Below are 18,627 nucleotides of genomic sequence, written 5' to 3' on the forward strand. Positions count from 1 at the left end.
AATAATACACGCACTTTTATTATGTTTTGTGATATTAGAAAACGTGTCATTTCTCCATGTGCAGTGAGATAATCGAGATATATAAGAAGGCGTAAAGAATATTTTAATTTCAGACATCGAGGTAATTATAATAAAATCAACTTGATGTTTATACGATTAAAATTCACGTAATAATTAATGAAAATGTTATCGCTGTAATATCGCCAATAAAATAATAAGTGTTGAATTTACAACGGTACAAATTAAAATTAAATGCAAATTAAAGTAATAAAATTTACCAATTTTTATAGTTGTTCGAGCAGGTATTAGAGCAAATTAAATTGTTAAATTTTTATAACCAATCGAAACATTGCTTTTTTTCTATACATAACCAAGTTAGAATGTTAATTTTACAACACGAATGAAATTATTCTATTTCTGTCACAATTAATTTAATTGCTTTCCATTCCTTTTAAATTAATTCTAGAAAATTACATAAGTTTATAGTCTATAAAAGATAAACTGCAATTAAACGCAATAGCATTGGGAAATAATAAAGTCAAAAATTTAATTTATAAAATATAAAAACTAATAAGTAAATTAAAGAAATAATAAAAATAAAATTTCACCAACGATAAAAATTCGCCTCTTGATGCGTCAACACTCAGAAAATTGCTCTTTTATTAAATTCTCTCACCGTAAAAATAAATAAAACTATACTAAATATAGGCTTCTCCTGTATAAAACGTGTATAAGATGAATCAACTGAAATGCCATAAAATATAGTCCAGTTGACCAGTTAGACAAATAAATATATACATGTTTCTATTAACAATTACACAAATTATTATGTGTATGTAAATTAATTTAAATATATGTTACATTATTCTTCTACTGCATAATTTTCGCGAATACAGATGACGTTCGATAATGTATTCAAATTTTTTAAATTATTTACAAATTTAAAATAAAATTGGCACAATTTACAGGGACGAAAATCTACAATACAATTTATTAATTGAGATATAGGAAAGACGAATCAAACATATCTCGCAACAAATTCAATCGTGGACGTTATAATTCACGTTAGAAATAACACTAAATTTTACAGTAAAGTGATGAAGAATAAATGAGAATTTATATATATTAAGCTGCTATAAGTATCTGTTTCTCTTTACTTCATCGTTAGAATGTAACCTATTTATACGAGTGTTAAATTCTCATCTCTTCGTATAAATTCGAAAATTCTAGTTAGACAAATAAATTTGTAGATTTAAAATTTCTTTATCGATATTCAAATTTTATGCCGTAGTTTTGATTTTTTTTTTTTCTTTTGATAGTTGTCTTTTAGAGAAAATTCGAGAATTCAAATCCGTTTGGTCTTTATTCGTATCGACTGTGTGTTTTGTTTTACAAATTTTACAACTGTCGTGACACGATAAATAAACATATAAAACAGCTCAAAAGGAATGTATTATTCAATAGCAATAAAAATATAAAAATCAAACCACACTTTTAAAATATATTCAAGTTTTATTTGTATTAAATTATGACAAAAAATTATAATTATAAGTGATAACTATTAAACGATATAGTTATATAAAAGTATATTCTTACAAGAAATTAAATTTAAATAATTAATTTAGATACGTAAATTAGTGAAATTCGATTCTAAATATTTGTACACACAAATATTTCAGAATCGTGTATTATATATATATTATATTGTTAAATTTTATATGATTAAAATATTCGTTCGAAATTTTCGCGAGATACCAGCACCAAGCGGATCTATAATCAGGCTCAAATTTTGCTCTTTTCAGATGATCTGATCCACAATAGAACTGAGCGAGCTATGCTTAAGTGTTACGGTGAGGAATGGGTAGCTTTATCCCTCCCTCACCTTAACACTTAAGCATAGCTCACCTTTTAATCCGGACTTTTATGAAATATATTCCCGAATCTCTCGTGATAACGGGAATATATCGAGCTGTATCTGACAGACAAAATTATTTAACAGGAAAATATATTAAAATAGTTTTGAAAATTACATTTTAAAACCAATTCATATAAACAAATCCTCTATGTAATATATTTTTTTTTAATACTTGTACATAACATAACACAAAAGTCATTTTTTATAATATTTTTAAAAATTAATTTCACTGTTTATAGCTATTTCAATAAATAAAATCTATCGAAAAATTATATCTAGGATCAAATCTACACGAAATCTATTTCAGTCGGCATCATATGAATATCATAGTCATTTAAAATTCATTAAAATGCATTTTCTAAGGCGAGAAAAATTTATATAAAAATATCAATCTGCCACATAAGAAGCCCTTCTCCAAAGATGTTCTAAAATTAAACCGAATTAAATAAAATGAAGATAAGTTTGGAATTGATCTAACAGTTATAGTTACATGCTCTAGACGAAAACTCAAATGCCTTCAATATGATACAATGATCCCGAGACCAACAAGAATAAAACGCATATGATTACAAATTATTACATAAAGAAAATAAAATAAAAATATTCATTCATATAAAGCCGACGAGGCCATTAACCTGAAGCAAACTATTTAATTTATTCATCTCGTTTCTTTTCCAGTACTAAATGATTAATCTGACTACTTAAGTCATTCATCGCTATAAACAGTCGGTTGAGAATTTAAACCAAACTTATTTTAAAATTCGTTAGAATAAGCATGACGACAGCGACATGAATTAATCATTGTTGTTCTGTTTTGACACGAATATAGACGAAGCATACATGCATTTCGTGCAAATTCTCGGTTTCGCTAATATTCTGTTCCTTTTCACCGTTTTAATGTTTATAGTATCCTTTTTAAAACGCCCATTTCAATGATAGTTGTCTTTCTGAATTTTGCATTAAAATTTCCTCTTAAGTAATCTTTGCTAAATTTTGGAAGTGTTTTACACACAGCACCTTTCTTGTCGATCAATCAAAGAATGAGGAATCGCATCGGAATGTAGCCTCATCTAATTTTTAATCATTTTCCTACAGATTTCAACCTTCTCTGTTTAAAATAGTTATGAACAACAAAAATGATTAAAACCAACCATAGTGTGAAATGAACTTTCCTTCCATTCATACATAGGACGATATAAATACGAATAATTGAGAAATGTATAGAAAATATTTACATTTCTATACACTTTTCACATTCAGACTCAAAAATAATTTATAAAATATTCTTCCTAAATGTAAAATTCATTTTATTTAAATAAAAATCCAGCGACGAGTTGCTCAACTTTCCCGGCAGCATTTTGTGGCACCATCTGTTATCATATTTTACTAAAAAACTTTTTATATTTGTAACCATTATAAAATGGTAAAATGCTTAATTTTGAGAGTAGGGATGGGTTTCATAAAATTTTGTAAATGCTAATAATGAGTAAAATCGTTATTTAAGTCCGACCGTACTGGAGATACAAGACTCCCATTATCTCCCCACCCCCTCGACCTTTAACCACCAAAATTTAATAGCATCAATTCCCCTAATAAACAAACCTTCTTGCAAAATTTCGGATATTTTCGACAAAAAGCACGCGGATTATTAAGCTTCAAACAGAATGAACAAACTCGTGCCTCACACACACTAACATCCATACATACAGAAAAAAACAACCCAAATATTTTTGCATTTCTTGAAGTTTCAAAGTCTAGAGTCCAAAACTTAAAAATCTTGGGGGTCATTTTTTGACCGATCGCCATACTTTCCCTCTGTTATATATAACAGCCTGAAAAGTAAGAATTAACTATAATTTATTGTTATTTATACAAATTATCACTATCAAAGAATAAAGCCATAAATAATAATATATAATATATATATATATATATATTAAATCGATCGAGTTTATTTAGGAATATGTTTTTATTATTAAATAATGTTTTAATAAACTTTTCATAGCAGAAATTTGGATTTGATAGGATTTTATACGAATTTTCCAGATTCTATTGCAGCCAGCTCAATTTTGTTCATCTGACCTGCAATAACATCAACCAAAATGGTCATGGGGGATGATAACAAATTCTGGACTTGAATGACCCATAAAATATTACGCGAATCCGGATCGGATTCGAAGATAACCCTGTGAAAACGGAAAAAGAATGCTTATTACATAATTACCGACTGATAACAGGAAATTTAAATTGAATTTTAATGTGAGAAAAGCGTCAAAATTCACGTTGTAAAATTTATATAGTTAAAATTAAATCTTGGATCATACTATCCTAATTAGAAACAAAATAATTATATTAATTTAAAAGAATGTTTATTTTATTTTAAAAGAAGCTATAAAATATGATATTTTTTAATCGAAAAAAATACAGAAAGAATAAATTTAAAGAACAAAATATCTCAAAGAAGAATTATCAATAAAAAGATTTCTGGATGATTTCAGGTAAGTCTATCATTACTTTATCAATTCGTAAACTGATCGATTTGATTTTTCAAATCCTTTTTTATGTGATAATCTTCGATCTATCGATCTATTTGAATATCGTTATGATTAAAAAGTTATTTAAATATGCCATAAAAGGTCAAATACTTTCAACAAATTTCAATTAAAAGTTAAAATGAAGCGATAGTAATTGAATCTAGCGAAATTTAAAGTTAAGATATTAATCTTCGCTTAATATCGCTGAATTTAATAGAATTTGAGTTAAATTTTTAAAAGTTAAATTAAAAAACTTACAGTTGATTTGGTTAAAATTAGAAGTAAATGATCTACATTCAGATAATGCAACAAAAAAATTCAATTATCACATGAGAAAATCTCAATGCTCGAGCAAGATGCGAATATTAAAACTTGAACGGGTGATAATGAATGTGTTATAATTTATTTTACTGTTAAATATTCATCTAGTTCAAATTCTATACTAATTCCACATTCAAACACAACCAAATAAATATTTTTAGACTCTAAGATTAATAATTGAATTTATTTAAATATTCAATTCACAACCTAATATAATTTAGAGAAATTTCCAATAAAATATAAAAGTTATGTAAAAAATGTATAATTAATAAAAAATGTACATCTTAAATATGCAGGAAAAAAGACTTTATAAATATAAACGCTTTAAATCTTATTTACAAAAATAATTAAAATGAAATAAATATGATTAAATCATTGAAAATGTTGATTTTCATTTAAAAATAAATACTTTAATGATTATAAAAAATTATTAAGATGAAGTGTACTGTACTTAAAAACAGAAGATTTTTATTTAACTTATGTTTTCGAATAATTCTGACAAATAAAATTAATACATTGCCGTGCGACCAACCTATTTATTTTTCGATAAAAACGAATTCCAATATTATAGAAATGAACTGGTTCAGGAATATTAACAAATATTGATGGAATAACAACTCCATTTTCTTTTCTTTACATTTGACAACCCAAACATAAACTAGAAGTTACCGTAAAAAAAAAAAAAACAGTTGCCAAACGTCGATAGAAATATTTTTACAATTCTCCAAGTAAAATAATAAATCATTATTTATTCATATTTTTGTTTGCAATGTTTTATAAAGTTTCAATTTTTCATTATGTAATCTATTTACTTTGATTTCAAAAACATTGTTTACTTAATTCACTTTTAATAAGTTTAATTTTTTTTTTTTTTTACAAAATGTTAAAATCGTATATATTTTATAACTTTTTTAACGATTATTAATATAAAAATTTAATTTAAAAAATATTGAAACTTAAGAACAATATCTGTCTTTAATTCGATGTTATTTACTATAAAAATAATTTAGTTATTAAAAGATAATTAAGTAAACAATATTTTATAATTATTGTTTATTAGATTGTATGTAGTATAAATAAATGAGTTTTAAAAATTGAAAATCAACATTTAGTTCTACTAATAAATTTTACAAATTAATTAAATAATTATTAAACTAATTTCTGTGGAAGAGCTAGATTTGAAACGACATGGTAAAATATTTCATCTTTTTCCAAGTGATAAAAGTTAATAATAATAAAAATAAAAATCAATTTGTAGCTAATTTGTAGCTTCGTTGTATGCTCACAACATATTTGTCTTCAAATGTCATTTAACAACATTCACAAAGCTGATTTTTATAATAAAACTGAGTTACATTAAGTTAAATTTGTCTTAATTACTATATTTCAATAATAATATCAAGTAAATACAGAGATTACAGTAAGGTATGGTATATTATGGAAGGTATGGTATATTATGAGTTACAGTATTATTTAGGACTATTTTTAATAGTAACTGCCAAGAAACCAGAAACAACATTTATGTGGCATCTACCAATTCCCACGGGTACCAGTTAACTTAGAGTCCACTATAGTTTGAGTTTTCTTTTCTAAATTCAACAAATTTTAGAGTAATAACGATGATTTGTGTAGAAGGAAAAAACCAATTTTATGCATTTATAAGTGTAAATGATTCGTTTCTCCTTTATTAATATATAAAAACATATTTAAATTTTTAATATGAACATCTTCAGATTCGTATTATTGCTATAAGTATACGATTTGTAATATAATCCTATAAATAATTAAAATATCCACGATTTTCCCTTGAGCCTAATCCAATACTTTCCATAAATTTTCCAGAATACGAATCTAAAGAAAACGAATTTCAATCTTGTAATGCTACAAATAATTTATAAATATTAATAAATTAACAATTATAATCTTCGAGTAAAACACATTAAAGAATATAAGCTATAGATATACTAAATAATTCATTTATTTTTATTAAGTATTTCTATTAAATTATTGAATACTACCCAATTGTCTTTTAATAATATAATAAATCCTCTATAAATGACAATATGACAAGATTAATAGACACGAAACTTATCGAGATACCACGCTATAACTTGCCAAAAAATCCAATGCATCGGAATAGTCATCGAACAGGAACAACAGAAGAATCGGAATTAAAACTTTATTTACAATCAATGATATAGTAATGATACTGTTAATTCTTTTTCATTGTAATTTCTGTGTACATCAATTTCTAAGAAATGTAAATATAATGAAAAACATATAAATATGAATTTGAGAATGGACTAAATCAGAAAAAAAAATCCATCTTCCAGCATTAATGCCATTTTTTCGATTTAAATAGCATTGTGTACTCTTCCAATTTCTAAAAAAATAACATTCATAATATACAAGTAACATGCATTAAAAATAATGTTATATGATTCTGTCAATATACCTAAAAGTTAATTTCGATTGTGAAACGTTTCTATGAAACTTTACTAGCCGCTTGGATTCTTTTATTAAACGATAACCTTTATTGATAAAGTTTTTTAAATGTATTAATTACTATCAAATTAAAATTTTATTTATATCATAAAAAATTTATCTTAATAAAAAATAATAATAAAATTAGATCTTGTCGAGCCAATAGACAATGAATTATAAATTATGCACATAAAATTAATAGTCTCATAGATGAATATTTATCGTAAGAGTAAAAAAAAATATTCATTAGACTGTATATATATATATATATATAACTTTCTAATTTTTATACTATAAAATTTCGAATGTTTTTATAAAATAATCCAATAACAAAGAATCCAGCAACGGATTGTGGTAAAAAAAACACTGTCATATTAGCATAAAATTAAAATTGTGTGGGGCTCCATTTATTATTAAAAATAACTTTTATATTATGGATTATTAAAGAAAGGTAAAAGGCTTAATTTTGAAAATAAAGAAGAATTTTTAAGAAACTGTAAATACCAGTAATGGGTAAAGTTTTCATTAAGTCCGATCCCACTAGAAATATGACACATGATCCCACTATCTCCCTACATTTTTTTATCTTTAACCTCTAAAATTTAATATCTTCAATGCCTCTTATACACAAGCTATCGTGCCAAATTTCATTTCTTAATCATTACCCCATTCTGATATACAACACACACACACATATACATGTATATATATATATATATATATATACGAAATTTTTCCAGTTTCTTTAGGTTCAGGGGGCTCAAAACGTCGAGATTAGCAAAATACCCGGAGAGTCAACTGACACGATTCCAATACTTTTCCGTGTTATATACTGTACTAGTACCGTTTATACCCGGCTTGTACAGTAAATAATAAGCCGGGAAAGTAAAATCAATTAATAAAAACGGAAATGTTTTTTCACCCGAGTGTTTTTATAAAAAAATATAATTTAATTTTTAAAAATACCAAAATAAGAAATGCATTTAATTATCTATATAAATGTGATTAGTATTTATGTTTGATTCAGGAAGAGTATAAAATTAATCTTTCTTACATTCGTTATTAAAGTGCTTTTAAAGTAATTTAGTATTATTAACGCATATTTAAAAGCTTTTAAAGTAATTTAACGATTTTATTTTTAAAGTAGTGATTTAATTATGAAAAGATACCGAATAACACACAGAAATCATTTATTCAAAGTACATCATTCAGATTCTATATTCTATTCGATAAAATTTCAATTTTTATTATACGCATTTTCAAAAAAATCATAGAGATTGCTGATGCAGTAAAATGTTTTCATAGATTAACATTATCGAAGGATAAAATATTTTATTAAATCGAAAATGATTAAAGTTGGAAAAAGTTTTATTTGTACCAATCGAATAATCTTTTATGCTGATTTGACATTTTCTTCCATTGGATATTAAAATTAACCGAAGAAGAAAATTAGTTGAAAACTAATCCTCTAGAAGAATATCATTTTAAAATTAATCAAGCATTTTTAAATTAAATTAATAAAAATATTTACAATTCATATAATAGTTAATCCGCTTCTTTTAAATTTCAATATTTTTATACAGAATTTACTCAAAAAAAAACTTGTAAAAAATAAATAAAAAGCACGATATATTATTTCATAAATATGTAAAAAACTCTCTTATTTGTCGATTATACTTTTGTGTAAATAAATTTAAAATTCATAATATTACTAGCGGAATTAATCATTCAATGAATTGCTATGATGGACTATCTCATTAATTTTATTCGATTTCATTTCGAAATTTAATCAACAAATAATAGAACTTCTTAATTACTATTTCAAACATAATGAAAAAAATATATTCTACTCGATTTTATCACTGCAAAATTTTTTATTCTATAAAAATAAAATATAAAAAAAAATAACACACTTTAAATAAGATTAAAGTGAATTTTTAAAGTCAATCTTTTATAAAATAAATTTTTATCCAGTACTAAATATCAGTATTTCTAAGATACTTGTTTTAAGCGTTGATAAAAATTATAAATACGTAATTTTCTTAAATTAATAAAATAATTCTCTAGAATCTAACATTCATAATTATTGATAAAATTTCGTTAAATTTTAAGCTTCGTTTTAAGTTTGAAAATAGAAGAATCAAATCTATACGCTTGTGTATCTATATATAATATATTAGTTTACTCACTCTTGTTTGTAATTCTGTTGCAAAAGGCCCATCGAGCTGCCGATCTCTTCAGAATCCAAAACATGTCGCTGGCAGATACGGCTCGACGGACGTATTGTTACTCTGCTGCCTTGTGACGTCAAACGGAAAGGAGGAGTCGTCCTTTTAGAGAAAGATTCCTCCCATCTTCCTATTTTGTTTTTCCACTTTCAAATTCCAGACAACGATAAGTTTCATTTCAAAGATACAACACCTTCGAGCGACGTTTCTTACAGATAAATGAAGTAAACAATTTTTCCCCCCTTTCTTTAACTATACTTATTTTGTTAAAATATCAAATCGAACCTTTTTCTATATATATATATATAAAAAAAAAAAAAAAAAAAAAATTGGCGTTTTATTTAACTAATAAATGATTTTTTAAGAATAAAATTTGAAGGTTATCGACCTTAAGATCTACAGTTTAAAGTCAATATTTGTGCCGACTACAGAGCTTGACTGAATAGACGACCAATTACGAACGCCAAAAGAATTCGGAATCAACGTCGTAAAGCTCGGTTTTTACAGCCCTTTTTCTGAATGAAAAAAACTCAAAATACTCGTAGATTCCAAATACGCATTTCTATAAAAATGATCCAGTATCAAGACGTTACGACATATTCGTTCTAAAGACATTGACACCGTCAATGCGACTACATTTTTTATCTTATATAAATATATAACTGCACGATAAAAATAATAAATATACTAATTAATATTAATTTAGATTATGAAATTATGCTATATATTTCTTAATATTTTATAGAATACGTATTACATTTATACGAATTAATGAATTAACGCGTGGCAATTAAAATATTCGGAGAAGTTCACACGGAAATAAAACAGAAAGCGATTTGATTTTAATTAGTATGAAATTAATTTCGAAGTAATCGAAAAATTTATTTTTAAAACGATTGTAATTAAGACAATTAAATGTCATCTTTATATTTATAATTTATTTTTAAATAATATTATGAGATGCTGCAGTATCAAATTAACGAGGCCTCGATATGTATGTCCTTTAGATTGCGATCGATCCGCGAAGATTATTAAATAAAAAAACACGATGACAGGGATGAAGATATATTAAATTCACCTTAATAAATTCAAAACATTATTTATCTATAATTTATAACTACGTAATTATTTTTTAATTAAAATTAAACAAGCAACGAAAATTGATATTCTTGAAACTTTGCACGGAAGTATATTTTATTCATGAGTAATTCAAACTACTAAATTTCATACAGCTAATAAACTGTACTGTCCAACGAATTTTGCTTTTAAAAATTCTACAGGAGAACAAATTCGTAAGAGAAAGGAAATACTGTATCGCTTATCTCGGAATTAATGTTGTTTTATAAGCAACATTTTGCATATTAAAACAATCTTACGAATTTCATTTAATAGAAATATCTTTTGCTCTCGGTGATTCTAAAAATAGTTTGTTTTGACGGAAACTTTAATTTATTCAACAAAATAATATAGATTTTTTTTTAAAAAATAAATAAAATATAACCTCTGCGGATTTAAAATGCATGAAACTGATACTCGATGAGCAAGTTTGAAATATTCTTATGATAAAATTTAAGAAATATAGAAACTATTATAATAAAAAATAGAATAAGTTGATCTTTTGTACTGTACTGTACATACGACATTTCATACAACAATATTATAAATTTTGTTCTTTTAATAATAATTAATACGAATTAATTAAATTAATTCGTATATAAATATACTATAAGCCAAGAATTATTTATTTAATGTATATTAGTTTTATTAATTTAGTAAATTATTTCGATTAAGATATTTTACGCATCAAATTAACCATTTAAGAAATTTATTTAGCTTAAAAAGCAAATAAAAATTAAATATTAAATTAAGCAATATACATTAATTATTATTTTTAATAATTAAATATGTTTGGTAAAGTTAATTATTAAATAAATAACTAAAAATTTATTTTCTTTGAAGCAAACAGTTCCGGTTTATTAAAAACTGTTAATAAATTTTAGTAATCTCTTTGTATAATATTAATTAATTAAATTTCTAAAGTTTGTAAGAATTTTATAGACATAATTCTAAGAATTTCGATCTTGAATATTAACTGATAAAGTTTCAAAAAATTTTTTTTTACATTTATGATTTAATGTAAATGAATAGTAATTATGCAGATAATAATCAAATTATGTAATGCAACTTCATTCTTTTCACCAAATTTTCGCTATTAAAGCGAAAGAACTGAAAATCAATTGAAAGTATTGCAGTTTTAATTCTTTTTAAGAATAACGTAAAAACTGAAATTTCCAATACGCATTAACCGGATTAAATTACATCGAAGAACTTAACGCAATTTGAAAAAGCATTTTACTGAATCATACAAAATTTAGTTTGATTAGATGTGTCTGTAAGCTGTAAACATAATCGATCAATTAAATAAATCTAAAAATTTATATTCATTTTTATTTATTTTAAGATCTAACTAAACTCCTATATTAGTTTAAGTTTATTACTGTAAATTCTTATATATCAGATACTATATCTTTTAGAAAAATTATGTTAAATAACGTCTAAATTTATATAACATTTTTTTAGAGTAAATACATTTTCTAAGAAAACAACATTTATAACTTTTAATAAAATAATCTTGAATAGATTTTCTAAAATCAGAATAAGAGTAGACCATCATTATTTAAATTTTTTGTCAGAAAAAGAAGACGAAGCAAATAATAAAAAAAAAATGTGTTTTATCATATTGAAATATTTCTATAAGGGCGGGTGTTGCAACGTGAAAGAATAACTACTAAAAAACTTTTGATACCTGTGACATTAAAAGCTTTTTCAAACTCAAGATATCAAATTTGTTAATGCTCAGAATATCTTACATCACGAATAAATACGGATTCGTATTTTTTTTTTTTTTCTTATCTAGAATTTCTTATTTCATCCACTTTTGTTTTTCTTTCCTTCTTTGATATCGACTTTCTCTGGCGAGTAGCGAATGAACATTTTGAGATTCCATCTGATTCACGAGCCACTTCTGATATAAATCATCATTTCAAATATCTTCAAAATACACAAACTTCTAAAAAGGATGTTTACAAAGTCTTGTCAAATTTCTGAATTTTACAAAACTTATACACAATTATATAAGTAAATAATAATGATTTTTTTTAAAAACCGCATCTGTAATGTAAAATATAATATATAAATTCAGACTCTAAATTAATATTATATTACTAAATAATAAATTTAAATTTTATAAGGAAGCAAGACAAAGCTTTATTAATGTTCTTAAAAAGTACAGGTATTTACATTATTAATGTCATTTTCCCCATCTCCAAAACACTGCTTTTCTTACAAGTCAGAGATACGTAATATACATAAATGTAAGAAATAATTATATAAAAAAAAGAAAAAACAATGATTATCGAAAACATTCACCAATCAGCAACAAAGTAAAAGTACTCTTAAAGTGGAATATATGGAAAAAATTATTAACAAACTCGTACAATGTGCGAATAAATTTAAACTAAAAGTTAAGTAGTTACAGCCTAGACATATTCGCATGATCAAATTCTGGTGTGGGAACTAACATTGAATCCGAATATAAAAGAAATACACTGTTTCCCGGTCGGCAAAACGATAAGGCAATCATATCCGTTTCTTCTGAATTTCTGCTGCTCAGTTAAGAAATTGGGTTACAGTGAGATGACGGTGATTTTCTTTTGTACATGATGTTTCATGCTCTGCACTCTTCGAATATTTCTAGTTGGTGACCGTCCGGTAAACGCACGAACGTTTGGAGTTTTTTGCGGCTTTGTTAAGTCCTCGTACCTAGATGTTATGACGTATAAATAAAAGTTTGCATCTGGATATACAATTTAATAAGTTGTTTATGGCTGTCTCACTTTTGAAGACTTAATATAAAAATCGGACTTGAATCTTTCATAATATAGCAACCGTTACACATACCAGACAGATACTAAAACATTATTCCGCTGGAATGCACTAGACAATGTACAAACTTTTGCACCAACAAGTGAGCATAAAATTGCAACAGTGGATGCAATTCAAATATATATATTTTTTGATTATACTCAAAGTAACAAAGCAGCTCAATAGAAACACTTTCCGTAGAATTTCGATGCAGTGAAATGGCAAAAGAATCGACATGAATGTCGACTATACAGTAACAATGTGTATAATTGGCAGATTTGGAAGTCGAAGATGTTCGGTACATTAGATCACAAAGAAATGAAAATCTTTCTACATGTAAGACACTGGATGATAACCATTCGCCAAGTTTATGATAATGGAAAGTACTTTTTCTCGGAAAAATTACTATAATGTTCAATAAAAGCTGTTTCTGTGTTCAGAGAATTCCGTTAGTCAGATATTGAAATCCGTCGTATACTTTGGTGGTGAGTGAATGCATGCTCGATTCTACCATACTGTCGACTAATAACTGCAACTGTTCTTCCCGTTAATCCCATGTGAAACCGGTCCTTCAGTGCTTGTACTGCACTAGCTGCATTTTTAAAGCATGGTAGCTGAGAACTAGACTGCATTATCTCCACTAAGCTCAATATCCTTTCATTATGTTCACGGGCAGAGACCAAACCTTGCAACATAAGTATTTTGAAATATTCAAACATATCACTGCCAAGTCCTCCCATGACATCAACAAATTCTTGAGTGAGTTTGAATGGAGAGTTCTCAAAACCTGAATTTTTAAGAGACGACGAAAGAATAAATCCAAAATTAATGTAAATGATATGTCCCTCGGAATCCAGCAGAATATTTCCATTGTGTCTATCTTTTACTTGAATTAAATAAGAGATGAGACAATATGCAGCACAGCTTTGGACAAAATTACGTTGGGCAGAAAGAAATTCTTCACTATTAAAGGCACCAAATTCCTGCAAAAAGTATTCCAAAAGTGACATCTTGCTGTGTTTTTTCACTTGGTGAAGAGAGACGGTATTCAATATTGGCTCAATGAGGCCACTGTCAGTCGAAGTCACTAGAATTCTGTAAGGAAGAACCCAAAGTAGAATGTGTTCTTTTTCCCGTATATCTTGCAAGGTTGCTAATAACTGATAGGCCATAAGTTCCTGCCGTAAATCGTCTCCACACTTGACAATGATTGCCAACAAATGCCAATTTGGAAGATGTCCATAGGGAGATGATTCTTGATTTCTTCTCACTTTTTCATCCCAAGGTTCTTTCAATGCGGCAGCTGATGGATCTTCTGGATCTCTCTTAAAAGTCGTTTTTGGAACATTCATACTTTCGGAAAGTCTCCGTCTTATTTCACCAGCAGCAACAAAGTTCTCTGCTATCTGCACTCGTGCCACTGTCTTGAGAATGCTGAGAAAGAGTATCTCTATCGAGAGATCTATGACATGCTACATACTGCATTGAAATATCGTCGTCATCATAAGTCCAGCATTCAGCATCATCATCCAAAATGGGATAAATATTAAAAGATACATTAGAAAGTTCATGCTGCACAAAATAATCAGGCAAATTTTCTTCTGAACGAGTCTGTCTCAGAGTATTGATTATTTTTGGAGGTACGACAGCTACTTGCATGTTTTCAACAGCTACCACTTCTACATAAATCAAATATGGTGCCTTATCTTTCGAATTGAGAACCACAGCAGCTTGAGGAGGTACGCGAACGACGAGATGCGACAGAATGGCCGAATGTATCGGCAACCAAACACAAGCCGGTAGGTTGAGGTTTAACATGAACAATTCGGCTTGCAATATTTGGGTTTTAGTTCTTTAGTAGGGACGGCTTGCAACCGAAGGCCAATATTAATTAAAGCCTTTACAAATTCTTGTTCTGGAGCAAATCTTGGAGCCTGACAGTGACATTCTATTTTAATTCCTTTCAGATCACTAAATACACCTTCACAACTATCGAAACAGAGTACATCCATTATCAAATGCATGACCAGAAGATAATTCGCCTAGTGCAATTTTATTGGGTTGTTCTATACTACTGGAACATCTTCTTAATCCACAACTTTCTAGAGACAGCCCAGTTGCGTCAGAAAGAGAACGATGATGAGTCTTTTTGGAGGGAGATAAGATAGGACTTGTCGATGACAAGTTACTATTGAATGCATTAGTAACAAAACGAGGCCTCAATTCTTCAGACAAAATCAGTGATTTCATCTTTGCATCCTGCGATCTTCGACGTGGAATACAACTGTCTGCACAAAAAGCAGACAACAACCATGCTAACTGGAGGGAGAATTCCACGCTATTCCTACATCTATAAACAAGATATGGATGGATTGCTTCTGCAAGATCAGCATGGTGAACATATAAACTCACAAGCTGAGGAAGGTAGAAATCGATTTCTTTATCGCTGAAGCTAAACATACGATTACCAATGTAAGTCTGGACGCCAGATTCTTTAGAATTAAAGAGGTAGGTTATAGCTATGGACATGTCAAACAGTTTCGACTCGAATAACCGCAGCAGCCAGGATTCTCTCGGTGGGGGCTTCTTAGACATCACAACGGTTGAATTTTCGGAATTGCAAACCGAATTTTGGTATTCCCGCATTTCGGTTTTGGTCTGCAATGGCACGGAGAAGTCAATGACTATACCAGAGGACTCGGCCACCTTGCTGTTTCGGTCACCGTCGTCCAAATTGAAAATTCCGCTGTCGTCCGAGGCCAAACTAGTTCTGTCCGTGTCCTTTGGTCCAGGATTGGTCAGAGAGTATAACTGATTTGATGAACAAGAAGATGAAATTTCCAAAGAAATATCTTTAGACTGCAGAGAATGATTATTTAGCACTGGTCCTTTGCCTTCAGGAATTTGTTGAAGAACGGAATCTAAGCTACGATTTCTGTGATGTGTCTGAATGTTTGTATGTGGTGTCCGATAGTCTAAATCAGTGGTCCCCAATCCTATGCCCGCGGGCACCATAGCGCCCGCAGATCGTTTCACGTGTGCCCGCCGCTGTGCGACCACGATAAAAATAAAAATATTTCGGTTTTCAATAAAATGCTATGTAAAAGTTTTTTTCGTTTTTAATGATTAACCACTCAAAAGTAGAAATGGCGTCCAACACAGATAAAAGCACAAAGCGAAATGCGACCGATCTCTTTTTCCCCTCCGCCAAATCTTCACCAACCAAATTTCCCATACCTGAAATGAAATAAACCGGTTTGTTCTGAATATCATAAAATCAAAGTACAGATCACGACTTACAGATGAACACCTTGACGATTGCTTACGAGCAGGAATATCATCATACTCTCCTAATTACGAAGCAATGGCCAATGAAATGCAATTCCAAAAATCACATTTACTTTCAGATTTATATTTTTTATAAAGAATTTTTATACTCTGTAGATTTTGTATGCATTGTTTAGTAATTACTTGTTTTGTAAAAATTATTGTTAATAGTCTTGTGTATGTTTTATTACATTTTTGGAATTAAATGTTTTCTGTAAATTATGTGTATGTATTATTAACTATGTCCAAGTATAAATTCACTCTGAAAAAATAAATAATGCCCGCCGTCCGGCCGGTATTCTAGAATGTGCTCTTAGGTACAAAAAGGTTGGGGACCCCTGGTGTAAACTGTAGTTGTGCTGGTGACAGAGAGAACCTGTGATTTTCCTTGTGAAGGGAGGCACGCGCGATGAACCATGAACTCCCACGTCTAATGTAAGACGCACTTTCTTTGCCAAAACATCTTCATTAGGAAGCTCGTTGGCCATATTGTGAACGTTTGCATAACACTAGGAAGCCATCACAATATCATTACAAGGTAAAGACAGTTTCAAAAAATAAAGATGTACAGAACTCATCTGTAAGAAAAAAAGAAAAACATTGTAAAATAAGCATTTCACTTATTTTCCGTTTTAAAACTTTGCGTTACGTTTGATTTTAAGCACTGTGACAATAAAGTGACAATAAACACATTTTTTTACTTTATCGTCTGACTTCGACGACTAAAAACACCATTCTACTAACTGACGTCACTCGTCATTATCAGCTCCCTCTTGAGAACGTCAAATGTCATTTAACGTTTCGTCATTCATATTAACTATAATAACCCAATTGGTAATTATTAACATGCTATTTAAGTCAGAATTATAGAAATTATTTATATATGTCTCTGACTTAAATAGCATGTTAATAAAAACGGAATGAAATTAAATATTAAGCCGAATAATAACAGAAAATGTTATTATTGAACATTAACTATTACTTGTGAACTATTACTTAATATTTATTAGACACGATTTTAAGAATATTTAAAGAAACATTTATTTTTAACTTTCTGTCTGTCTGTTTTTACTTAACCTTGAAAACGGTTTCAAGATTAAGTAAAAACAGACAGACAGACAAACGGACAGACGGACGCAGGTGAAAATTTATAGGTCTACATTTTTTAAAATTGCAGCCCAATTAAATACAAATACACTTTGTTGAACTTTATATAACGAAATCGTTTCTAGCGTTATTCAAATTTCAATTCAGGATGGAACGTATACAATTTTTGGTTAAAGAGTACCTAGGTAACCCCTATGGCCGCACTTCCGGAATCTCGATAGGATTTGCGATTAGAAATGCAAATTTTTAATTTTTATGGGTCCGAGGACGCACGTTCTAACCTAACCTGACCTATTCTAATAAATTACCAAATTATTTTTTTTCTTCTGTTTGCTGGAATCCAGGGAACACGTTCTAATCTAACCTAACCTATTCTATTCCCTACTAAATTACCAAATTATTGGTAATTTATTAGAATAGGTTAGGTTAGGTTAGAACGTGCGTCCTCGGGCTTACAAAAATTAAAAATTTGCATTTCTAATCGCAAATGCCTTCGAGATTCCGGAAGTGCCGCTATAGGGGTTGCCTAGGTACACTTTAACCCAATTTTTTTTCCGTAAAACAATTCAATCGTTAATTTATTCTAATATATTTTTTAACTTTTATGATTTCCCAAAATTTATTCATTTAAACCTTTAAAATTCTCTAAACTTTCCAGTTTCTCCATAATCTTTTATATTATCGAATTCCTGACATTTTTCTCCGTATTTTTTCAGAAAGTTGTTTTCCCCATATCGATTTTTTAACATAAGACTGATTTATTGTTTATCTGTTTTGAAGTCAATAA

At 28.1% G+C, this 18,627-nt stretch overlaps 1 protein-coding gene and 1 pseudogene across 1 annotated transcript in view; both read right to left on the reverse strand.

Annotated features, from left to right (window-relative positions):
• LOC136975073 (uncharacterized) overlaps positions 1-18,627 on the reverse strand; it is a 111,858-nt gene that overhangs the window by 20,939 nt on the left and 72,292 nt on the right. The window lies entirely within an intron of this gene.
• LOC136975071 (phosphatidylinositol 4-kinase beta-like) lies at positions 12,743-17,306 on the reverse strand (annotated as a pseudogene).

Source organism: Centruroides vittatus, unplaced genomic scaffold (genome assembly GCF_030686945.1).
Source record: "Centruroides vittatus isolate TY-2023 unplaced genomic scaffold, ASM3068694v2 contig_364, whole genome shotgun sequence".
Classification (NCBI taxonomy): Eukaryota; Metazoa; Arthropoda; class Arachnida; order Scorpiones; family Buthidae; genus Centruroides; species Centruroides vittatus.